The following is a 27,500-nucleotide window of genomic DNA, read 5'->3' as shown; positions in this document are numbered from 1 at the left end:
TCATGCATTTTTGAATAACTAGTACACATCTTCTACATTTAATCGTTTTATAAATATTTTATAAATTCCATTTTTGCTATGCATAAATTTTATAAATTTTCATAAATGTATTTCATTTAAAAAATTTCAATTTTGTGTGTGATTTCATCCCGATACTTGAGTTTATTTAAAGTGTAGCTCATAAATTTCCTTATGTGGAACATTTTGAGTGTCACTCTGATTTTGTTCCATGGTTGAGTTTGTTTAAAGCACAACTCTCAATCTTTGTTTCATTCTGTGAAATATTTTGATTATGACTTCCATTATATTCCATAGTTAGGTTTCTTTAAAGCATAACACTCAAACTCCTTTCGTTGTGTGAAACATTTTGATTGTATCTTGATTTCATTCTATGATCGACTTTGTTTCGAAGCATAACTCTCAAACTTGTTTTATTATGTCTCTGATTTCATTCCATAGTTAAGCCTATTTGAAGCATGACACTCAAACTTGTTTCATTACACTCACAACCTGTCCAATCTATGCTACAAAGGTAACTATGACTCATAGGCCCAATATCATTATTATAAGAGTCCATAGTTGTGACCTTTGTTTTCTGCCAGTTCACTTACCAAGGCACAAAATTGAATGCAGGTATATAATGCACCAACTCATTCAGTTGCTTTCCCTTATCCTTTGTCTTCAAAACTGGGACATGCTTTCATGCACCCTACCTCATTTATTAGAAATGACATCATTCCATATATCAGCAGAGCTTCTATCAACTATTCTTTTGTGGGCATAAGAAGACAATTCCTCACTGTATCCCAAAAGCAAGGAGGTACTGTTTTTGTAACACACATCTCCCATGTCTTTTCCTTTTCCAGAATTTGACTTAAACTAAATAGTTCTTTTTAGCTAGCAATTGTATAAAAGCTACTGCAATGGTACTAAAACTGCTGCCAATGCTATTAATATTTTCAACAATGTTTCCACTTGAACTTTTCTCTACTCTGTATAAATTAGTGTGTAAATTTTCTGTTTGGTTATATCGTTCCTATTGTTGTCGTTGTTGTTGTTGTTTGTTGTACTACAATGCATATATCTGTCTGAATTTTTTGTATGTTTAATTAAAAGTTTGAAGAGATATCTGTTTACATTAGTACAACCACCACCATGATGAATGACTAGTTCCTCTCCCTTCTTTCTCCCCCCTCTTCCATTAGCAGAAGCCATTTTGAAATTCCACCAAAAGATCGTTTACAAAATATAAAATATAATGAGATGACCACAAACAAACTTTATTTAATTACCTTTTGTCGTTTACTTGTTTCACTTATTAGACTTTGGCCATGCTGGAGCACTGCCTTGAAGGGTTTTAGTTGAAGAAATTCACCCCCCAGTACTTATTTTCTTAAACCCAGTATTGATCTCTTTTGCTGAACTGCTAAGTTACAGGGTCGTAAACTAAACAACATCACTTGTCAAGTAGTGGTGGGAAGACACAAACACACACGTATATATATGCACACAAGCACAACAGACTTCCTGACAGTTTCCATCAACCAAATTCACTGAAAAGAGTGAATAGCCTCAAGCTATTGTAAAGAGCAGTGAACTGGCAGAATCATTAGCATGCCAGGCGAAATGCTTAGCGGTATTTCGTCTACCATTATGTTCTGAGTTCAAATTCAGCTGAGGTCAACTTTGCCTTTCATCCTTTCGGGGTCAATTAAATAAGTACCAATTATGCACTGGGGTCGATGTAATCGACTTAATAATCCCTTTGTGTGTCCTTATTTGTCCCCTCTATGTTTTAGCCCCCTGTGGGCAATAAAGAAATATATAGTAAAAGACACTTGCCCGAGGTTCCACACAGTGGGACTGAACCCAAAACCACATGGTTGCAAGGCAAGCTTCTTAACAACACAGCCATGCCTGTGCTCCTAACAATGAAGCAGAAAAACAAGACAAATACAAAAAAACACACAGGAAGCAGAAGAAAATAAGAATTTAAACATAGAATATATTTTAACTTTTATAGATATGACATGTCATCTCATTCTTTTCTATATGGCCACCACTACTAATTGCGTTATTTGGAAAACAAGCAACATAATACCAGGGAAAAAGAAATGCCAAATATATAAAAAAAAGCATACTTTACATACATAGAATATAAAAAATAAAATAAAATATGCAAATAAACAAATTTTAATTATGTTTTCCTTTAAATTACATTTCATTTTTCTTCTCTAATTCATTATTTTTCCATCTCATTTCATTTCTGTCTCAGATTGTTATTATCATTGTTATTATCATCATCATTATTATTATTATTATTATTATTATTATTATTATTATTATTATTATTATTATTATTATTATTATTGGTGGTGGTGGTGGTGGAAGTGATTGTTTTTGTTTTCTGAAAAAATTTTTTAAATATTTTTTTTTGTCCTAATGTTTCATTTTTTTATTATTATTATCATTATTATCATTATTATTATTATTATTATTATTATTATTATTATTATTATTGGTGGTGGTGGAAGTGGTTGTTTTTGTTTTCTGAAAAATTTTTTTTTAATATTTTTTTTTGTCCTAATGTTTCATTTTTTTCTATCGAATTACCAACTCTGTTCTTTTTGCTTTGTTTTGTTTTGTTTCTATCACATTCTCTCTTTCTTTCACATATCTCTCTCATCCTCTCTCTCTCTCTCTCTCTCTCTCATCCTCTCTTTCTCATACACACATATGCACATCTCTTTGGTATCTTTTATTTTTCTACTTCCCTTCTATTTCTCCTCTCTCTTTCATTCTCACATTTTCTCTCTCTCTCTCTCACTTTTTATTTCTCACTTTCTTTTTCATTCCCTCTGTCTGTTTATTATATATCTCTCCTCTCTTTCTTTCTCTCACTCTCTTTTTCATTCTCTCACCTCTCTCTTTATCATATCTCTCTCCTCTTTCACCTTCTCTCTCTCTTTCTTTCTCTTCTTACCCTCCCTCTCTCTTTCTCCTTTCACTTCTCACTCTTTCTCGTCTTATCCTCCTTTTTCCCTCTTTCTCCTCTTCTTTCCGTCTTCTTTCCCTCTTTCTTCTCTTCTTTCTCTTTCTCCTCTTACCCTCTCTCTCTTTCTCCTCTTACCCTCTCTCACTTTCTCCTTTCCCTTTCTTTCTCCTCTTACCCTCACTCTTTCTCCTTTCATTCCTCACTCTCTTTCTCCTCTTACCCCTCTCGCTTTCTCTCCTTACCCTCTCTCTCTCACACCGTTTCTCTCTTTCTCTCCTTTCTCTTCCTACCCTCTCTTTCTCCTTTCACTTCTCTCACTTTCTCCTTTCACTTCTCTCACTCTCTCTCTCTCTCTCTGACAATTCTTTTGTTTCCTTATTTAAAATAATCAAATATTAAAACTGTGCTTCTCTGTTATTTTTATTAATATTGTAGTTGTTGTTATTGATTTCTGTTGCTGGTAGTACTATACGTGTTGTTGTTGTTGTTGCTGTTGTTGGTATTCTCCTTGCAGTCTTTGTTATTACTGTTTGTGTTACTATATGTGTGGGTGTTGTTATTGTTGTCGTTATATTCATAATGTTGTTATTATTATTATTATTATTATTATTATTATTATTATTACTATTATTATTATTATGATTATTATCATCATCATCATCATCATCATCATCATCATCATTATTATTATTATTATTATCATCATTATTATCATCATCATTATCATTATTATTATTATTATTATCATCATTATTATCATCATTATTATCATCATCATTATTATTATTATTATTATCATCATTATCATTATTATTATTATTATTATCATCATTATTATCATCATTATTATCATCATCATCGTCATCATCATCATCATCATCATCATTATTATTATTATTATTATTACTGCTATCAGTGTTGTTGTTGTTATCGTTGTTGTAGCTGTATTCATCATTGTTATTTGTTCTTTATGTTGTTGTTGCTGTTGTTGTCGTTGTTGTTCTCGTTTTTTTTTTTTTATTACTGCAGTTGTTTGAGCTGCTGTTGTTTAACTCCAGGATATCTCAGATCAAACTGACCAATGATCGAAGATAGTCCAGCCATGACCATCCCACCTATTTTTCTGCTATCACAAGTAGGAAACACAGCCCATGCATGTGTTATCCTCTCTGACAGCCTCTCTCACTCTCATCTTCTCTCTTTCCTTCTTTCTCTCTCTTTCTCTTGTTCTATCTACATTTTTATCAAACATATATATTTATTTATTCATGGATTCATTCATACATTTTTATCTCTTTTTCTGTTTTCAAATTTTGTGTTTAAAACTACTTTTTTTTATTTCATTATTTTCTTCTCTTTCTTTCTCATCTTGTTTTGCACAATCCACCTCCACACACTCACACATAACCACATTCACAACTACACTCTCACACAACCACATTCACAATTACACTCACACTCAACTACACTCACACTCAACCACACTCACACACAGTCACACTTACACACAACCACACTCACACACAGCACACTCACATACAATCACACTCACACACAGCCACACTTACACACAACCACACTCACACACAACCACACTCACACACAGCCACACTCACACTCAACAACACTCACACACAGCAACACTCACACTCAACCACACTCACACACAGCCACATGCACACACAGCCACACTCACACTCAACTACACTCACACTCAACCACACTCACACACAGTCACACTTACACACAACCACACTCACACACAGCACACTCACATACAATCACACTCACACACAACCACACTCACACACAACCACACTCACACACAGCCACACTCACACTCAACAACACTCACACACAGCAACACTCACACTCAACCACACTCACACACAGCCACACTCACACACAGCCACACTCACACACAACCACACTCACACACAATCACTCTCAAACACAACTACACTTGTAACCACATTCATGCACCATATCTAAACTGTTTTTGTAATGTCCTCTTCATCTGATGCCTCTGTGGAAACTAAAAGATACCACTTTTGCCAAATTCTAGGATCAATGGCATCAACTAGCGCCTTCAGTAAAAATTACAAACATTTTGCCTGTATTAGAAACCCTTATCATAGTTGCGGTTGTTATTGTTGTTGTTAAGGTAGGGTGGTGGCAGAACCATTAGCACACCAGACAAAATGCTTAATAGCATCTTGTCCATCTTTACTTTTTGAGTTCAAATTCTGCCAAAGTCAGCTTTGCCTTTCATCCTTAGAACTGGGGTCAACGTAACCGATTTATTCCATGCCCTGATAATTGCTGGCTTTGTGCCAAAGTTTGAAACCATTATTACTGTTATTATTGAGTGAGACAGCAGGACACAACATTAATGTGACCCCAAATATGCGAAGCCCAGTCTATCCATCATGACCACCTGCCTGATAAGGGTACACCAACCAAATGCATCGCAACTATATGTGTCGGAGATGGTGACCTCATATCAAAATAAATAGCACATCCTGTCACGTGATCATGTGACCAGCCAGGCTATCAAATATTGTTACACATCGCTGGTCACAATGTGCTTTGCATCATTTTAGCCATCTGATGCCATCTGATGCCATCTGACTGGTTAGGTGAGCAGGCTAAATAGCATATGACCTTGATTGTTATAATTATCATAATTAAGGCAGCAAGCTGGCTGAATAATTAGCACACCTGGTTAAATACTTAGTGGCATTTCATACATCCTTACCTTCTGAATTCAAATCCTATCAAGGTTGACTTCGCCTTTCATAATTTTAGGGTTGATAAAATAAGTAGTCCTTTCCAACTCTGGGTATGTCGGCCATCTGTAGTCCCATTCGTAATCAACTCTGTGCAATGTACTTGCTGCTGGACTGAGTGATTTGATGTGTGTAGTAAATGTGAAAGGACTTGTCCGTTGATTTCAGGCCTGAAGAGGCATATGGCAGTTCATATCTCACAAGGATCATAATTCACAAAGAGTAGAATAATTAGCACACCTGGCTAAATACTTAGTGGCATTTCATACATCCTTACCTTCTGAATTCAAATCCTGCCAAGGTTGACTTAGCCTTTCATAATTTTAAGGTTGATAAAATAAGTAGTAGTTGAACATTGGGGTCAATGAAATCGACTTACTCTGACCCCACAAAATGCTGGCTTTGCACCAAAATTTGAAACCATTATTATTATTATTATTATTATTATTATTATTATTATTATTATTATTATTATTATTATTCATTTATTTCTGAAGGCAGCAAGCTGACAGAATCATTAGCACATGGGCGAAATGCTTAACGATATTTCAAATTCTGCTGAGGCCGACTTTGCCTTTCATCTTTGCAGGGTCAATTAAATAAGTACCGGTTACACACTGGGATCGATGTAGTCAACTTAATCTCCTCCCCCAAGTTGCTCTTGTGGCAAAAATTTGAAATCATTATTATTCATTTATTTTGTTTTAATTATATTTTATTTATATTTTTTCTACACAAAATTTCAATTTTCCAACATGATAAATAACTTTTACTCCCTAATATGTTCTTTCATTTTTGTGGGTGCCATTGTTTTTCTTTTTGTGTTGTCTTGGCTTCATATATCCCCTCCGCCAATGCCCCCTCCCCTCTTAAAGGACTTTTGTCTTGAAAGTTGCTTGGTGAACTTGCTGGTGGTGGTGCCACGTAAAAAGCATCCAGTCCACACTGTAAAGTGGTTGGCATTTGGAAGGGCATCCATCTGTAAAAAACCATGCCAAAACTGACCTTGCCTGTGCTGGTGCCACATAAAAAGCACCCAGTTCTCTCTGTGGGGTGGCTGGTATTAGGGAGGGCACCCAACCATAAAAACCATGCCAAAACAGACACAAAAGCCTGGTACAGTTTTCTGCTTGGCCAGCTCCTGTCAAACTGTTCAACCTATGCCAGCATGGAAAGCAAATATTAAACAATGATGATAATGAAGATGATATATATGTGTGTGTGTGTTGCCTTCTCAGTTTTTTCACATTTCTTCTCTTATTCATACTAATAGTTATCGCTAAGCCAACATGGCAGTCCAAAAAATAAGATGAATGCTGCCATTGATTAGCTCCAAGAGGCCATTGCCTCTAGCTAGCTATGTAACACACGAATTTGTGTCCATTATAACCTTCGAACAGGGGAGGTCAGCTGCTTCTCCTTGCTGGTCTGGCATCTACAGACTAGTTTCGGGGTATTGCCCCTTATCAATGTAGAGCAGCCGAACCCAGCAGGCGTTGCTACTGACCGTCTGTACGAAGGATTATTTACCTAAATTCATTGGAATACATCCACTGGTTTTCAAAAATAGAAATATTAATATTTCTAAGTCTCTCTAAAGGAGACTATGGCAGTGGTACTGACCTCTCCTGTTCGAAGGTTACGGCAGCGGCTGACCTTCCCTGTTCGAAGGTTATAATGGACACAGGTTCGTGTGTCACATAGCTAGCTAGAGGCGATGGCCTCTTGGAGCTAATCCACGGTAGCATTCGTCCTATTTTTTGGACTGCCATGTTGGCTTGGCGATAACTATTAATATCCAGAACCACTGCCGTAGTCTCCTTTAAAGAGACTTAGAAATATTAATATTTCTATTCTCTTATTCAATTTTTTTACTTTGTTATGGTATGTATGTTGTGTCTGATGAATATGTTTGATATATTTCTCAACATATGAAACTATTAGTAGCGCTTAAAAAAACGTATTGTGTCCTTTAAATGAATAATATTTATCTCTCACCAGATGGAGTACTTTTCTTGTTGAATTTTCCATCACGAAACAGTACATTATATTTATATACATGTATTTCATGTTTGTTTTCAGATTCAGCACCATCTTGGAGAATATTTACAGGAACAGAGACTAAACTAAATGTAAAGTTTATACAAACACTTCTTCTTCTCCGCAATGGATATTAGCTGTTGCTGTTTGGTTCAAGAAGCTACATGCTAAATCAGGTAAATATGTCTTCCATCATAGTTAAAATGGTGCAATGTTTTGGTCAGGAATGAAGGAGAAGTGTAAAGGAGGGGTTTTTTTTTTTCTGATGGTGATTTGGCCAATGCCAATGACAGCATCTCTCTCTTTCTCTTGCTCTTTTTGTTTTGTTTTTTCTGTTTTTCTTCCAGTTTTTCTTTTCCTCTTTCTCTCTCTGTCTCCTTTTGTCTTTCTTCTTTTCATTCTTTTGGTCTTTCAATTGCTTTATGTTTCTTTTACATCACTATCTCTCTCTCTATCCCTCCTCTTTCTCTCTCTTATATACAACATGCACAAGCACTGCACACACACACACACACACACACACACACACACACACACACACTCCTCATACCTCTCCTCTGTCTCAGGCCACTCATATTCTCTTTCACTCTCTCTCTCACTTCTGCTTCTCTCTTTCAAGCTACTCACTTCCCCGCTCTCACCTAAAATACTCATTCATATCTCCCTCTTTCTCTGCCTTTCTCAACTCTCTCATGTTCTCCTTCACTCTTTTTCTCTCCCTCCTTCTCTATTTCTCTCTTTCTTTCTTACAACACTTACAGCCCTATGCATTTATTAGAAGCTCTGTGTCTTCACTATAACCCTCAATGTTTCCCTTCTTGTTTAAGATTTTTTTGTTTGTTTGTTTCAAAATGCTTCCTTTTGTTCTCACCCCAACCCTCATCCCTAATCTTAACCCCCTAATCCCCAAACCCTTAACCTTTAACCCTTATGTTACCATATTTATTTTTGAGATGCTCTGTGTTTCTTTCAATTAATTTTAAATATAACAAAGAATTCAGTAAAATAACTTAGTTACCGTTAAGCTAGTGTTAGGGACATAAATTGTGACTAAGGTTTGGTGGGAAATCTTAATTCAAAATTTATGAAAACAAGACATTTGTACTAAAGACTCAGAAGCGGTTTCAGCTGGGTCGGTATTGAAAGGGTTAAAGGGGTCTTTTCCAGTTTCTCCTTCAACAAACCAAAACCAAAATCCTTTCACAAATGCATCAGATATATTTCTCAGAAACGGTCGTTATGTCATAACTATTTCTGAGTGGGATTCAACTTTGGTAAGGAATCTCGCTAACAACATAGACTGTTATTTTTCAAATACACTTCTTATGATATTATACAGTCATGTATGTATGTGTGTATGTGCACATGTGTGTGTGTGTGTGTGTGCACATGTGTGTGTGCACATGTGTGCACATGTGTGCTTGTGTATGCATGTGTGTGTGTTTATGTTTGTGTGTGTGCTTGTGTGTCTATGTGTATACGTGCATGTGTATGTGCTTGTGTGTGTATGCATGTGTGTATATATGTGTGTGCTTGTGTGTGTGTTTACGTTTGTGTGTATGCTTGTGTGTCTGTGTGTATACATGCATGTGTATGTGCTTATGTGTGTATGTATGTGTGTGTGTTTTGTTTGTGTGTGTGTGTTTTGTTTGTGTGTGTGTTTTGTTTGTTTGTGTGTGTGTTTTGTTTGTGTGTGTGTTTTGTTTGTGTGTGTGTTTTGTTTGTTTGTGTGTGTGTTTTGTTTGTGTGTGTGTGTGTTTTGTTTCTGTGTGTGTATGTGTTTTGTTTGTGTGTGTTTTGTTTGTGTGTGTGTATGCCTGTATGTGTGTGTATGGATGCATGTGTGTGCTTTGTGTGTGTGCTTGTGTATGTTTGCATGTGTGCGTGTATATGTGTGTGTGTGTGTGCATGCATGTTGCAGGCTCTTTGAATTTTCTCTGACAATCCCTTGCAGGGAGGCAGAGGCAGAGATAGAGAATGATACACAGTGAGGAATTTGGTTTCACGGTTTCACCTCTATTTTGTACTTGACATTGGGTGTTGGCTTTATATAACATATTGCAGGGATTGGTATGGTTTGGGTTGGTTTGGTATTCAGAAATGTACTTTTTCAGGTAGTTTGTTTCTTCTGTATATATATATAAGACTAACACCTTAGAGTAAAATGTTTTTATTATAATCATTATTACTGTTGCCGTTGATGGTTTGTCTGATGATGTAAGAATTTGACACTTTTTTTAAAAAAAGAGAGGAAGCTATCAGTCTTACCATCCAAATGTATGATAAGACATATAACTTAATCTCTTTTGTTACCACATTTCTGTTGGAGTACACTGCATTTGTTTTTAATTAATTTTGAAAATTATGAAGAATTTAGTGAAATGACTTTTGTTATTATTAAGTTGGTGTTTGGAATATATATACTATAGGCGTAGGAGCGGCTGTGTGGTAAGTAGCTTGCTTACTAACCACATGGTTCCGGGTTCAGTCCCACTGCGTGGCACCTTGGGCAAGTGTCTTCTACTATAGCCTTGGGCCGACCAAAGCCTTGTGAGTGGATTTGGTAGATGAAAACTGAAAGAAGCCCATCATATATATGTATATATATATATATATATATATATATATATATATATATATATATATATATATATATATATATATATATATATATGTATGTGATGTTTGTGTGTCTGTGTTTGTCCCTCTAGCATTGCTTGACAACCGATGCTGGTGTGTTTTTGTCTCCGTAACTTAGCGGTTCGGCAAAAGAGACTGATAGAATAAGTCCTGGAGTTGATTTGCTCGACTAAAGGCGGTGCTCCAGCATGGCCGCAGTCAAATGACTGAAACAAGTAAAAGAGTAAAAGAGTAACCTCATACTTTGATGAAAGGGTTTAATTTAGATCACTTTAAAACAGGTTGGAATCAAAAGATTTAACCCTTTTGTTAGCATAATTCTGTTGAAATGCATGGCCTTTCATCATCATCATCATCATCGTTTAACGTCCGCTTTCCATGCTAGCATGGGTTAGACGATTTGACTGAGGACTGGTGAAACCTGATGGCTACACCCGGCTCCAATCTGATTTGGCAGAGTTTCTACAGCTGGATGCCCTTCCTAACGCCAACCACTCCGAGAGTGTAGTGGGTGCTTTTACGTGCCACCGGCTTGAAGGCCAGTCAGGCGGTACTAGCAACGGCCATGCTCAAAATGGTGTATTTTACGTGCCACCTGGAAGGACACATTGGATAATCTATTCTTGCCGGGGACTTTGACAGGAATTTTATCAGAGTGTGCTGGCTTTCTTTCAGACCCTTTTTTCTTCTGGGAATGTTAATCTTCAATAAATATCAATATTTTCTAAGACACCTGAACATTCCTAAGCTTGTGTACAATGTCCCCACTACTTCCCCCATCCATCTCATAAGCCCTTTAAAACCATGTAAAACAATATTTCATTACACTATCACTCTAAACCTGAATATACTTTCATCTTTATTGAGCACTATGCTAAAAATGCTTTACACCAAAAAAATATTGTTATACTGACAGAATATCTATTTGTCATTAACATGTTGGTGTGTGTGTTTGTGTGTGTGTACACAGGTGTATACACACATGAAACTACTGGCTCTTGAGCTATTTATGCAGCATTATATATATGTGTATATATATATATATATATATATATATATATATATATATAAACTGAAGCATACACACATACACACACACATATATATATATATATATATATATAAAATTAGGATGTATATATCACTTTATCCATGTACATATGTATGTATTATACTTATATAAACTCACATATATATTTCATTATAAATAACCAAAAGCAAAACAAGGAATTCACCTCCAGATTCTTCTGGCATTCAAGAATTTTGTTTGAGGTCGACGTTGCCATAAGAACCGGTAAAGCATTCCTCTACAGAGAAGAGCTGGCAGGCAGTCTTAGCTGTATATATATATGTGTCTATCTGTGCAAGAATATCTGTAATGTATGAGTGCACGTATGCATGCATGTGTGCGTATGTGCGTGTGTGTGTGTGTGTGTGTGTGCGTGCGTGTGTAGGCATAACTGCTAAATAAAGGGGCCCTTATAAACCAATTTATCCAAAGATACACAGATACACCCATCCTCCGCCTTTCTTCTCCCACCACTGCCACGTTCCCCCCCTCCTCCGCCTTCCTTCTTCTCTTCTCTCATCTTCCCCCTCAGCACCCTCGCACCCCCCCCCCGTTACCATTCTTCGTTCCCCTCCAACCCCACCGCTGCCCTGAGCGAAACAAACTTCTCCCAAGTTTATCAAAACCTAACAAACACCCTGTCAAAATACAAAATACTGCGGCTGCCTGTATCAGTTAACTTTTTCGCTTATATCATTCCACCAACCACCACCACCACCACCACCGACACTCCACCCCCATCCAATCTGTTCTCTCTCTCGCTCTCTGCATTCTTTCTTTCTCTCTTTCTTTCTCCCTGTTAATCTTTCTCTCTCCCTCTTCATTTTTTTTTTCTCAGTCTTTCTCCAATTTCCTCTGTGTACATCTTTCATCTTCTCTTTTCACCAGCCTCTCTCTCTCTCTCTAACCTTCTTTATATATCTCTGTGTTTATCTGTCAGGCTATCTATCTATCTATCTATCTATCTATCTATCTATCTATCTATCTATCATCTATCTGTCTATCTATCTGTCTGTTTACCTATCTCTCAAATCTATCTATCTATCTATTTATTCGTCTGTTCATTTATCCATCAATCTATCTATCTGTCTGTTTGTCTGTCTATTAATCTCTCTTTGCAATCCTCTCTCTCTCTCTCTCTTTCTCTCCTGTACTCTTTTTCGTGTGTGTTTGTGTGTTTCTCCATTTTTCTCTGTGTATCTCTCATTCTGTGTGTGTGTGTCTGTGTGTGTGTGTGTGTGTGTCTGTCTGTGCACGCGTGTTCCTCTTTTACCTTTTTAAATCTGTTTTACTCCTTATATTTTCCTGTCATTAGTTTTCTCTCTTTCTTTCACTTTCTCTGTCTCTCCTTTTTACCAAGACCTTTCTCCCTACCCCATCTCTCTCTCTCTCTCATACTACAGACACACACACAGGTTACAGTTATCTCCCCTCACTACAGTATATATTACTCTCCCAGGTGTCAGCACATCACTCAGAAAAGAATCTACCTCCACTCTACCAAAGAAAAAACTTGAAAGGAGAAATTAAGAAATATCTCAACCTTTCTTCTTAACACTAACAGCAACGAATACTTTTCGCCACTTTTATCCACCCATCCATCTATCTAGCTATCTACCTATCTACCTATCTATCTATCTATCTATCTACCTATCTATCTAGCTAGCTAGCTATCTGTCTATCTATTTATCTATCTATCTATCATCTATCTGTATATACACAGATATCTATCTTTGTAGATAGATAGATAGATAGATATGTATTGTCATAATTTTCATCATCATCATCACCACCACCATCATCTTCATCATCCCATCACCATTCTCATCACCACTATCTTCGATTTTGTCTTTCATCTTTTTGAGGTTGATGAAATAAGTACGAGTTGAGCACTGGGGTCGATGTAATCGACTAGCTCCTCCCCCACCCCTCCCTAAATTTCAGGTCTTGTACCTGTAGTAGAGAGGATTATCATTATCATCATCATCATCATGTTTAGCACAGCAATTTGGTTGGAGGATATAAGAAGTGTCAGCTGTCCGCAGTAAGTGGGCTATGGTAACATTCTTTATTCAGATTCCAAGAACTTTGTAGAGGATTTGTGCAGCTGCAAGCAACACTGTCTTCTGTAGGTTCTCATTGGACACTAAACTCCGCTTGCGAAGACCTATTGAGGCAAGTGAAATCGAAATCGAATTACATTCGACAACTGGCACCCATGCCAAAGTCATCTCCTTCATTGGACACGAAACTCAGCTTGTGAAGACCTGTTGGGGCAAGCGAAAGTGAAATCGTCATGGCACCTGTGCCCAGCATCGTCTCCCTGGCACTTGTGCCAGATGGCATGTATAAGGACATTCGAGCGAGATCGTTGCCAGTGCCGCCGAACTGGCTCCTGTGCAGGTGGCATGTAAAATACACCATTTTGAGTGTGGCCGTTGCCAGTACCGCCTGACTGGCCTTCGTGCCGGTGGCACGTAAAAGCACCCACTACACTCTCTGAGTGGTTGGCGTTAGGAAGGGCATCCAGCTGTAGAAACTCTGCCAAATCAGATTGGAGCCTGGTGTAGCCTTCTGGTTTCACCAGTCCACAGTCAAATCATCCAACCCATGCTAGCATGGAAAGCGGACGTTAAACGAGAATGATGACGATGATGTTGATGACTTCTATTTTTTCAATCCTGTTCATAAGCTTGGCACTTATAATTCCAAAGCCTTCAACAACAAGAGCAGTGCTCACCATCTTCAACTACCACAATCTTTTTTACCTTGTTCTTCAAATAATTTTATTTGACCTGCTTCTCTTCTCTTTCTGACACTCTGGGCATCCATATCATTACGGCTGTTGGCGCATATAGGATGAATCTAATTACCGGCTGAGTCCATCATGAGGATCGCCCCCCCCCCACTCATCTCTAACAAGGTAGAGCAGGCAGTGTTCCTCTGTCCTGAGATTATGACAAAAGAGGTTGTGTGATGGACATGACTGAAAGGATTGAGGAGAGATACCTTCTTCTTCAGTCAAGCCCTCACTAACATCCTTTTTAAGTTCCACTTGGAAAGCAAAGTGAGAGTGAAGACGGAAGTGCTCTCTCTCTCTCTCTCTCCCGATAAATTTGTAAAAAAGTGAGACTTTGGCAAAAATGGTTAAGGGGTAAATGGGCCTGCTCTAAGCATGCACCTCTAGACTGGAGAACATTTGAGCAAGAGCTGCCTTTGGTTGTCAAGGTAACCCTGATTCTGGTGGCTGCTTTCACTGTTGGAGTTTCTCCTGTATCTGGAGGACTGCATCATAAATGCATTCACATATTTTGTATATTACGTGAGCTTTTATCTCTTTCAGCCATCTTTTCCCTTTCTTTCCCCTCATCTTTTATGTCCCCACACACACACACACACACGCAGACGCAAATTATAAACTGTCTTCGTAGTGTTTCTCTCATCTAAGCCCCTATGGCAAATAAAGGAAATCTTCAATACCATTCTTCTTCTTCTTATCGTCATCTACAGCTCACGTTCTTCTGCGAGTCAAAAGATGTAGGAGGAAGATGTGAATAGGTGGGATCCAGCTGTGAGGAGAAAGAGAGAGAGAGAGAGATGAAGATCCATCTTGTATCTTTAGAATTTTGTAGAAGACAAACAGACAGATATATGACAGAAGACGGAATGGTAACAGTTGATGGAATTAATGAGAAATTGAATGAATGAAAAATATGATGATATAACGAGTGAAATGACAATGAGAAAAGAATGAGAGGAATGAGAGAAAGAAAAAGAATGAAAGAAATAAAGAATGAAAAGAACAATAAAGTGAATGAATGAAAGAAAAAAACAAGTAAAATAACAAAAAAAATAGAAAAAATTGACATAAATAACTAAGAGTAAAGAAAGAAAGAAAGAAAAGGAAGGAAAGAAACAATAACAATGAACACATCTATATACCCTGCTGTATATACATTATATATACAGCATATAGTATATATATACATGCAATACACTTGTAGAACTGTGATATTGACCAGAGATGCTGAGAAAATGGATATTTGTAAGAATTATGTTAAGTGCATATGCACTAAATGACACTAAAAGTACACATGTACCATTGTGTACCTAGAAGACAGTGTTTACATGTTTGAATGTGTGTGTGTGTGTGTGTGTGTGTATCGGTTCAGACTCATTTTGTCAGCTAAGATGGTCGCTGCTCTCTCCCACTGCATTTTTCATTAAATCGAATGTCATTCAACACAAGTTGCTTATCTTAATGAAGCTCTATGATCTCTCTTTTTCTTTTTTTGTTTGGATCCGGATTGACCTAGATCCAAAGAACAACAACAAAAACAATAACAACCACAGCCACACCAGTACAACTGAGAAATAATGGTTTCTAATTAAGGCACAAGCTCACCAATTTTTTTGTTGGGGGTGAAAAGCGGTTGTTAGTCAGTTGCATTTACCCCAATACTACACTGGTTGTGGAGACACATGGCTTAGTGGTTAGGGCATTGGATTCATGATCATAAAATTGTGGTTTCGATTCCTGGATCAGGCAACACATTGTGTTCTTGAGCAAGGCACTTCATTTCACGTTGCTCCAGTCCACTCAGCTGGCAAAAATGAGTAATCCTGCGACAGACTGGCGTCCTGTCCAGGTATGGAATATATATGCTATGGAAACCAGGAAACCAGCCCTAATGAGAAGCAGACTTTAAAAAAATACCATCCTGGTATGGAACATAGTGCAACAACAGCCACCGATCATGTGTAATGAATATAGAAAACGACCATTTCTCTCTTTCACACTGCTTCCTGCTGGCATTATTTAGGGGTGGTAGTTAATGTTTGCTCTGTGAAATAACTGTTTCTAGTGTATTCCACAAGCCTGAAATGCTGGGAAAGGTTTAAGTTTAAGTGGTATTTTTATTGATCCATAGCAGCTTTAGCTGCAAGTCCAAAGTCTTAAAAAGACTTGGGTGTGTTGGTGCAGTTGTGGACTCACTGGACAAAGGTGTTTGGCACTGCTGATATCTGAGCCGGAGGACAAAGGTTCGGGTCTTTAGGTCACTGGTCCTCCCTGACCTGCTCTATAGTCGGGAGACTTAGACACTGTCCAGGTCCTTAAGAGTCACACGTAATCCTTTGGTATCAAGACACTTCACAGGATTATGAGTTACCATTGTTCGAATTTGATAGCCAACCAATGACTATACGCAGAAACTGGAATGCATCCGGTTGTTTGTATGATTTAGGGGCATCAGCTTAGACTATCTGGTCATGTTGTTCAGTTTTCCAATTTGAATCTTGCTTTTCCAATTTTGATCTCTTCTCTGAGGATCCAGCTGGGTTGATGGCTTGTGTTGGTCAGCCACTTGCCACATGGTCAAGGCAGATGAGGAAGTATGTATATATATGAATATGCAATGCCAAATCAGATTGGAGCCTGGTGTAGCCATCTGGTTCGCCAGCCCTCAGTCAAATCGTCCAACCCATGCTAGCATGGAAAGTGGACGTTAAACGATGATGATGATACATATACATGGAGACACACACACACAGACACACACACATTATGTGAGATAAAAAGAACTTTGTATTTGTTGTATCTGTCTAAAAGAGAGAAATGTGCGGATGGCACGAACACCCTTTTATCAGTTTTCCACTTGAGGAGAAAATAACAGAAACCGTATTGTGTGTGTGTGTGTGTGTGAGTGTGTATATATGTGTGTGTGTGAGTGTGTATATATATGTGTGTGTGTGAGTGTGTATATATGTGTGTGTGTGAGCGTGTGTGTATGTATACATATATCATATATACATATATACATATATCATATATACATATATCATATACATATATACATATATCATCATCATCATCATTTAACGTCTGTTTTCCATGCTGGCATGGGTTGGATGGCTTCACAGGAACTGGTAAGGTCAGGAGTGGCACCAGGTTCCAAAGTGTCAGTTTTGGCTTAGTTCCTACAACTGGATACCCAACCACTCCACTGAGTATACTGGGTGCTTTTTACATGGCACCATCACCAGTGCTTTTTAAGTGGCACCAGCAACACATGGTTTTCAGGTTCAGTCACACTGTGCGGCACCTTGGGCATGTTACTTATACAATACACCAAGCCACCTAATGGGTTATGAGTAAATCTGATAGATGGAAACTGTTTTGTGTATATGTATGTTTCCACCCCACTGCTCGACAACCAGTGCTGGTTTGTTTATGTCCCTGTAATATAGCATACAATTAGTATCTGACTTTAAAAAATATATAGTTAAGTCTTAGGGTTGAATTGTTCTATTAAATCTCTCAAGTAGTGCCCCAGCATGGCAACAGCCCAATAACTGAAACAAGCAAAACAAAGTGGTTGGCGTTAGGAAGGGCATCCAGCTGTAGAAACTCTGCCAAGTTAGATTGGAGCCTGGTGTTGCCATCCGGTTTCACCAGTCCTCAGTCAAATCGTCCAACCCATGCTAGCATGGAAAGCGGACGTTAAACGATGATGATGATGATGATGATATATATATATATATATATATATATATATATATATATATATATACATGGTAGTATGGTAAGAAGCTTGCTTCTGAATCACATGGTTCTAGGTTCAGTCCCACTATGTGGGGCTTTGGGAAAGTGCCTTCTACTGTAGCCTGGGGCCAGCCAAAGCCTTGTAAGCAGATTTAATAAAAGGAAACTGAAAGAATCCCATTGTGTGTATATATATATGTGTGTGTGTGTATCTGCCTTTGGGCCTGTGTTTGTCCCCCACCACCACTTGACAACCTGTGTTGGTGTGTTTGCATCCCTGTAGCTTAGAATAAGTACTAGGCTTACAAAGAATAAGTCCAGGGGTCGATTTCTTTGACTAATAGGTGTTGCTCCAGCTTGGCTACAGTCAAAAGGACTGAAACAAGTAAAAGAATAACAGAATATATGTATATATATATATATATATATATATATATATATATATATATATATATATGCACACACACACTCTCTCACGCACAAAACGGGCTTCTTTCAGTTTCTGTTTAACAAATCCACTCACAAATGTAAATGTATATTTATGTATATTTATACATATGCTTGCATTTACAATATAAAAATAGCACAGTTTTATAAGCATGTATTTATAGAAACTTGTGCACCTGGTGTGTATTTTTATCTGCAAGATGCATCACCTGTTCAAAGGAGGGCCAATGTGCTATAATGCTATATTACCAGTTTAGAGAACCAGATACCATCCCCCCCCCCCACACTTCTTGCAACAGTCACCTCTATCTCTGATGTAACAGTGTGATAGCACCTTATACAACACATGCTGAGAAAATAGTTCAGATATAATAGTCGTTAATAAAGGTTTCGGAGCTGATGAAGCAGTTAGGAATTCTGAAATTCGGCACCAATTAAATAAGGTTTCCGTTTACTGAAATAGCATGCGAAGCTTGTTGTTGTTGTTGTTGTTGTGTGTGTATGGGTGTGTATACTTAAATATATTTATATGTATATGTGTGACTGCAGCCGCATGGCTGAAATGAGTAAAATAGTAAAATACTTTGGCATCAAGTACTACAGTAATGCCCGCACGGGTCGCCACTGCATGGTGCCAAAGGTACCGTCCACTGCATCTCACATAAGAACGAGATACTGCAGCAGCCTCGGTTTCAGAGGACCACAGCTCTTCAATGCCCTGCCAAAACATTTGAGAGACATGCAAGACATGGATGCAGAGGTCTTCAAGACAAAACTTGACGCTTTCCTCTCCACGATACCAGACGAACCAATGGCTCGTAATGAGACGCAGTTTAGGGCAGCTATGTCAAATTCTCTTATACACCAGATGTGCCATCAAAACTCTTGATTGGACCATGTCAGGTGGGGGAGAAGAGCCATGCAAGGAACGTGAAAATCACGGTGGTGCACCAGCATGACCGCAGCCACTTGGCTGAAACACATAAATAAATAAATAAATAAATAAATAAATATACACACACACATTCATCATATATATATATATATATATATATATATATATATATATATTGTGTGTGTGTGTGTATATATATATATATGTATGTGTGTGTGTGTGTGTATGGGGAGAATTTACAAAAAAACAACACACGAAGACAGGTGGTGTAGAAAACAAATAGACGTATTAGTATAACGCTCGGGAACTGAAAATGTCTTTAACATTTCGAGCCTACGCTCTTCCACAGAAAGGAACACAGAAAGAAACAAGAAGATGTATGTATGTATGTATGTAAATGTGTGTGTGTATACAGGGTGCGGTGAATAAACCGTCGTCTAAATTACACAAAAACGAAAATGACACTGACATCTCATTTTAACAGATATATTTACCAAAATTACATAAAAATATTTGGAAATACTAAAGAGTAAATTTATTCAATAAAATCGCCATTGGCTTCAACCACTGCCTCCAGACGACTTTGGAATTTCCTGCAACTCCTCTGGGTGGTCTCCTTGTTTAAGTTGGTGAATGCTGCCATAATCCTTGCCTTCAGTTCATCTTTGGTGTTACAAGGAGTTTTGTTGGTCTCTCGCTCAACTGTGCTCCACAGATAATAACCAATGGGGTTGCAGCCTGGGAAGTTAGGTGGCCAGATGTTAGGTGTGATGTGGTCATAGAAATTGTCTGACAGCCATAACTGGGTTCTTCCTGCTTATGAATCATGGTGCAGAGTCCTGTTGCCAGACGTAGGGTCTTCCGGCAACCCTACCTCCTCCAGGCACTTGATGTAGGCCTCTGTGATGAGTGTGAGGCCATGTGGGAAGATCAATGGAGGCATAGCGTCGCCATCACTAGTGATCACTCCAAACACCATGATGTTGACTGCATGTTTGATTTTTATCACTCTCGGTACATGTCCTCAGATTGCACTGTCCTCACAGTGACACCCAAACACTTAGAGATGTTCATATTGGAGCTTCCGACACGCATGCCAAGCAGTACAGCATGTTGTTTCCAAATTTCTAGCAGAATGGATTGCGTTATGGTGATGCTTTTCTAACAGATGGTGCCCAACTGGCCCTACTATACTGTGTAGTTGATAAAATCAAAAACAAACAATGCTCGTGCACGAAATTATATATATAAAATGGCGACAATTTACCCATCACATCCTGTATGCCTGTGTATGTGTGTGTGTGTGTGTATACATATATATACATGCACACACATATACATATGATTATTTTTCTAAATTCTTTTTATTTAGCCTTTTGTTTATTCATCTTTTGTTTCATTTATTTTTTTATTTTTTTAATCATGAAGTTAAACAGAGCTGCTTAATGAGAATCTACTTTTTATAGATATTTCAAACTTAGATAACAAATAGATAGCAAAGAGCTTCTATATGAATTCAAATCAACCACCATCACCACCACCACCACCACCCACAAGAAAAATTTTAGAAATACACAGAGGAGGAATTATGATAATTAAATGTATATATAACATAATATAAATCATTTACATGCAATGTCGTTAGATATAGACTGCTACAGAAACAATTGTAACAAATATTAAAGTTGTATTACATTGATTTTTTTATCTTTGTACTTACATGAAATGTATACACACACATCATCATCATCATCATCATCCTTTAGTGTCTGTTTTCCATGCTGGCATGGGTTGTATGGTTTGACCAGAGCTGGCAGCTGGAGAGCTTCATCAGCTTCCAATCCAATTTGGCTTGGTTTCTACCACTGGATGCCTTTTCTAACACCAACCACTTTACAGTGTGCTGGGTGCTTTTAACTTGGAACTGGTATGAGTGCTTCTACGTAGCACTGGCACGAGTGCCTTATACATGGCGTTGGCACAAGTGCCTTTTACGTGGCACCAGCACAGGGCTCTTGCAGGCCAATGCTCTTCATCAGGAGGTGCAGCCTTAACTCTTCTGCTGTAGAGGACATCTCTTCTTCAATGCAGCAAGGTGCCATGTATCTCAGCCTTGGTTGTCCTCCAGTACTTCGTCCCCTGTCTTCCTGGATCTCCTGGGTCTCCTGGGTCTCCTGGGTCTCCCTCTTCCACCAGTTCCATCTCCTTTGAATGCTCAGCATCATGAATATATAATCATCAACATCATTAAATGTACACTTTTCCATACTCATTCACATGGGTTGAATGTAATTTGTGTTATTCTTTTATTCTTTCATTTGCTTCACTCATTTGGCTGTGGCCATGCTGGAGCACTGCGTTGAAGAATTTTTGCTCAAAGAAATTGATCCTAAGACTTATTTCTTAAGCCTAGTACTTATTCTATCAGTCTTTTTTGCCAGACTGCTAAGCTATGGGGACGTAAATACACCAGCACTAGTTGTCAAGTGGTGATGGGGGGAACAAACACAGACACAAAGACACACACACATAATATGTATATATCATATATATATATATATATATATATATATATATATATATATTAAACGTAAATTGAAAACAGATTTACGTTTGATCTTTTCAATTTATGTTTAATATATTCTTTCACCTCTGCTACTATCTGGCATATACAGGTGCTTACACTTATCAAGTATTACCTCTAAAACTTACAGTACCTGCGTATATATATATATATATATACATTGATAAGTGCCTACACATGAAACTCTTGGCCCTTGAGTCACTCTGTTACTTCTGCTAAATATTAATAAAAATATACGCATACCCATATTTTGAGTTCTATTTTCCCTGTTTGCATCACGATACCTGTATATATATATATATATATATATATATATATATATATATATATATATATATATATATATATATATATATATATATATATATGTATATATATATATATGAATTAGCTTTAAAACACTTAGATGGATTTTGGGATGTTTGTATATATGTATGTATGTGTGTGTGTATGTATGTATTCGTGTATGTGTGCGCGAAGAAGGAAAATTCCTTATTCCTTTGGGAGCATTATTTAATGGAAGTTACTTGCTAAAGGTTTTATAGTTTTCCCTTCTCCCTTTATTCATTTTTCTCCCCCACCCCCACAAAAAAAAAAACTCAAAAATCTAAATACTGTACTATTAGGTGGTGGTCGTCATCATGGGGTGGATTTGTTTCCGTAATCACTGATTGGTTGTTGGTCAGGTTTGGGTTAGGTTCAGGTTAGGTCTGGCAGATACACAACCTCATTTAACATTACCGAAAGTTAATCCGGTTACAGCAGCAGCAGTAGTATCTATATAAAACAATAATGTTTGTTTGTTTGTTGGTTTGTTTGTTATCAAACATTGCTAAAGTAATATGCTTCCGATGGATTAGTGCTTCTATGACATGTAACAAGCTTTTTTCTGATGTGCAGAAGCTTTTCCATTTTTTTTTTTCTGATGCTCCAATCTCTTGAAATACCATGACAACTACTGCTGCCACCACCACCACCACCTCCACTATCACCACAGTTGTTGTTGTTGTTATCCATCATCATCACGATGTTTGATTTTGGATGCTGGCATTGGTTAGATGAGTCTGTGTCAACATTACTACACTGTAACATCTGACTTTCACATTTACCTTTTCTTTCTGTGCATGTGTGTGTGTATGTATAATATTGCCTCATCTTCGAAACGCCTAGTTTAGAATAGAGGCAGCTGATGAAGGAAAAGTTCCATAAGTGGCTTGTCTGTTTTCCTATGTGTTCATTCTGTTATCCGTAAAAAAGTCAATTTTTTGTGCTTTGTTTATGTTCCCGTTCTTTTTTTGTCCACGTTTTTTGACATCCTGTACCCGGATATGCATCTATATATATACATGTAGAAGTAAAAGAAAGAGAGAGAAAGATACTTGCAGATTTCCATATGTATATCTAGTAAAAAGTGAAATCTTACTGTATGATAGCATCTGCTAACCAATAGCCAAAGAGGAGCTTTGGAATGCATGCTATAAGGTTATTACCCAGGCATGGCTATCTGGTAAGTAGCTTCCTTGTCAACCACATGGTTCTGGGTTCGGTCCCACCGCATGACACCTTGGGCAAGTGTCTTCTACCATAGCCTCGGGACGACCAAAGCCCTCTGAGTGGAAAAAAAAGCCCATCATCTATATATATATATATATATATATATATATATATATATATATATATATATTTATATATATACATACACACACACGCACATATATATATATATTTGTATATATATACACACCGCATATATATATATATATATAGTTTTAGGGAAAATAACCAATTTTCAAGAACTCATCGATGAAAATCCACTATCACATATAGAAAAATTAATAATTAAAAGCACAATAAATGAGTATAATATAAAGTAAAGTAAATATCATAAGATAAATATAATAAATATAATATAATATTATATTTATCTTATGATATTTACTTTACTTTATATTATACTCATTTATTGTGCTTTTAATTATTAATTTTTCTATATGTGATAGTGGATTTTCATCGATGAGTTCTTGAAAATTGGTTATTTTCCCTAAAACTATATATTTTATATATACTTTATCTATAAGGCTCAATTTAATTTTAATTTTTTATAAATTGATTTTAATTGAGTTTTTTACCTGTAATTTTGGATTTTGTCCCGAATATTATTATTATTATATATATATATATATATATATATATATATATATATATATACACACAAACACATCTATATATACATATATATATACACATATATATACATATATATACACACATACATATATATACACACACACACATATATATATATATACTTACATACATACATACATACATACATACATATATATATATATATATAATGACCTCCGAACATAAAGGGCCAGAACAAGTACTACAAGGTGCAGCATTTTTTTACCTAATACCCTATCTGTTCTTCCTTCATGCCCTGGCACTTCACACTTTGTATGATCCTTCTTCCCCTCAGCTACCATCCTCCTAGAACCCCTGCTTATCCACGTTTTACTTCGTTTTGCTTTCCCTCCCTCTTGTTACAGACACTGCCTTATAGACGTTCAAACCGAGTTGAATAATCAACCTGCCAGTTCCCTTCCCTCATCATAGATCACATCTGGAAGTCTAGAAGTAAGACATGCAAACGTCAGGGGCACTGTCCCTCATTCCTAAACAAATTAACAAGGAAAAGAGAATACAGTTTAACAGTCGAGAGCAGACTTGCGTATCAAATTAAGCCAGATAACATATATGCTCTTACAAACCACATCATAGGTTGCACCTGGATGTCTGGATGTAAGACATGCAAAGGTCAGGAGCCCTGTCCCTCCCTCCCAAAGACACACACACACACACACACAGACAAGACAACACAGTTTATCAATTGAGGGTGGGTTCACCAGTCATGTTAAGTAAAAAAAAAATAAAATAACATGATTTGTTACTAACAGAAACATCAGCTCTAGTTTCACTTTGAAGAAGAACGTAGGGTGAGTGATGGGGATGGTGGAAGTAGACTGGTAGCTGTGTGGTGTTGGCGGCAGCGGGGATGGATGGTGATGGTGTGGTGGTGGTGGTGGTAGTGATAGTGGTGATTATAATAGTGGAAGTGTCAATAGTGTTATGGTGATGGTGTGATGACGGTGGTGATAGTGGTGGGTGTGGTGATCATAATAATTGTAGAATAGTAATCATAATAATTGTTATGATGCTTGTGGTGATAGTATCGGTGGTGGTGGTGGTCGTCGTCGTCGTCGTCGTGGCGGTGGTGGTGGTCGTGGTGGTGGTGACGGTGTTGATGGTGGTGGTGGTGGTGGTGGTTGTGGTTGTGGTGGTGGTGGTGGTGGTGATGGTGTTGATGGTGGTGGTGGTGGTGGTGGTTGTGGTGACAGTGGTGGTGGTGACGGTGTTGATGGTGGTGGTGGTGGTGGTGGTGATGGTGGTGGTGGTGGTGGTGGCTGTAGTGATGGTGGTGGTGGTGGTGGTCGTCGTCGTGGTTGTGGTGGTGGTGGTGGTGGTGGTGGCGGTGGTGGTGGTGGCGGTGGTGGTGGTAGTAATGGCAATAGTGGTGAAGGTGGTAGTGGTATTTGTGATGGTGGCAGTGGTAGTGGTGGTGGTGGTGGTGGTAATAGTGGCAGTGATAGCGGTGGTGGTGGGTGGGTGGGGTTGATGTGGTAGCACAGGTGTTGAGGTGTGGGGTTAGGGTTAGGGTTAGGGTTAGGGCAGCAGTAGCAGCGATGGGAGTGGTGATGGTGTGAAGGTGGCGCAGTATGGCTGGATGTCATTGCAGGTGTAGCCAGGAGTACAAGGCTCCCCTTTACTTGCTAGTTAACACCTGTAATTATTCACACGCATCACCTGAGGCTAAGGAGGATTGTGGGGACATACACTCTGTCTGTCCCTCACCTTTCACACTGTCTCCCTCTCTCTCCCTCTCTTTTAGTCTCTTATTCTTTCTCCTCTCACTCCTCCCCTCTCTCTGGTTCTCTTATCAGTTACTACAATGGCTAAGCATCTTGTTACATGGTGCTTATGTTTGTTGTTGTTGCTGTTGTTGCCTATTGTTTGTTACTGTTGTCCTCTGTTGTTCAATTGTTTAAAAGTTGTTTGCTGCTGCTGTTGTTGTTGTTGTTGTTCTTGTCTATTATTTTTTTCAAGTTCTGTATTGTTCTTCTTGTTGTTGCTGCTGATCATGATGCCGATGGTTATGGTAATGATGATAACAATGATGATGATGATGATGATGATGATGATGCCGTTGTTCCCCCCACACACTCTACCCTCACCTTGCACTTCCACTCCACTTATGTGGCACTGTTGTAACACAATCTGCATTCAGACAAACTCAATAGCTACTGATGATGATGATGGTGGTGGTGGTGGTGGTGGCAGTCTTCTTTTACTCCATTCCTCCTCCTCCTTTTCCCCTTCATCATCATCATCATCATCATCATCATCACATGCATTCAGACAGAATCATATTTGATTTCTTCAACATTTGTACTTTTACTATATTAGTGTATATAGCTGTATAAACTTGCCTATATGCAGGTACATATATGTATATGTGCATGTGTGTGCATATGCATGTGTGTATATACATATATACATACATATGTATATATACACATTGATACAGGTAAAAAAAAATATACCTCTATAATATGTATGTCTGTATGTATATATATAAATAATACAAAATGGGACAAGAACCCAAAACATCCAAACAGTTAGGTGATACAAGAAAGGGACAACAAAACATCCAGATACAAAGAAAAGAAGGACAGGTCATTCGGAGTTTTCTTTCCTCAGATTATCTTTGCAATTTTGGCTGGTTATACTCCCTTGTGTATGTATGTGTGTATATATATATATATATATGTGTGTGTGGAGGCGCAATGGCCCAGTGGTTAGGGCAGCGGACTCGCGGCCATACGATCGCGGTTTCGATTCCCAGACCGGGCCTTGTGAGTGTTTATTGAGCGAAAACACCTAAAGCTCCACGAGGCTCCGGCAGGGGATGGTGGCGAACCCTGCTGTACTCTTTCACCACAACTTTCTCTCACTCTTACTTCCTGTTTCTGTTGTGCCTGTAATTCAAAGGGTCAGCCTTGTCACACTGTGTCACGCTGAATATTCCCCGAGAATTATGTTAAGGGTACACGTGTCTGTGGAGTGCTCAGCCACTTGCACGTTAATTTCACGAGCAAGCTGTTTCGTTGATCGGATCAACTGGAACCCTCGACGCCGTAAGTGACGGTGCCAACACACACACACACACACACACACACACACACACACACACACATATATATATATAATATGTGTATGTGTATGTATCTATATATACACACACACAACTCATCACTGCCAGCATCTCTCCTTTCCAAACTGGGATAGCTATTTATCTCCTCTACAGCAAGACATCTGCTGTTCCTATTCCTCTATCATATTTTTGCCTCCTAGCACCTGGCATAAGCCACCCTCC

General features: G+C 38.0%; 1 protein-coding gene across 4 annotated transcripts in view; it reads left to right on the top strand.

Moving 5' to 3' along the window:
• LOC106879838 (uncharacterized) overlaps window positions 1-27,500 on the top strand; it is a 166,321-nt gene that overhangs the window by 73,593 nt on the left and 65,228 nt on the right. For all 4 annotated transcript variants that reach the window (XM_089338961.1, XM_089338963.1, XM_089338960.1 and 1 more), the window contains exon 2: window positions 7,867-8,000. The gene's annotated coding sequence lies outside the window, so the exon portion shown is untranslated. The remainder of the gene's footprint in view (window positions 1-7,866; window positions 8,001-27,500) is intronic.

Source organism: Octopus bimaculoides, chromosome 21 (genome assembly GCF_046866305.1).
Source record: "Octopus bimaculoides isolate indiv1 chromosome 21, ASM4686630v1, whole genome shotgun sequence".
Taxonomy (NCBI): Eukaryota; Metazoa; Mollusca; class Cephalopoda; order Octopoda; family Octopodidae; genus Octopus; species Octopus bimaculoides.
Note: the sequence above shows the minus strand (reverse complement) of the source record. Positions and strands in the feature narration are given on the sequence as shown.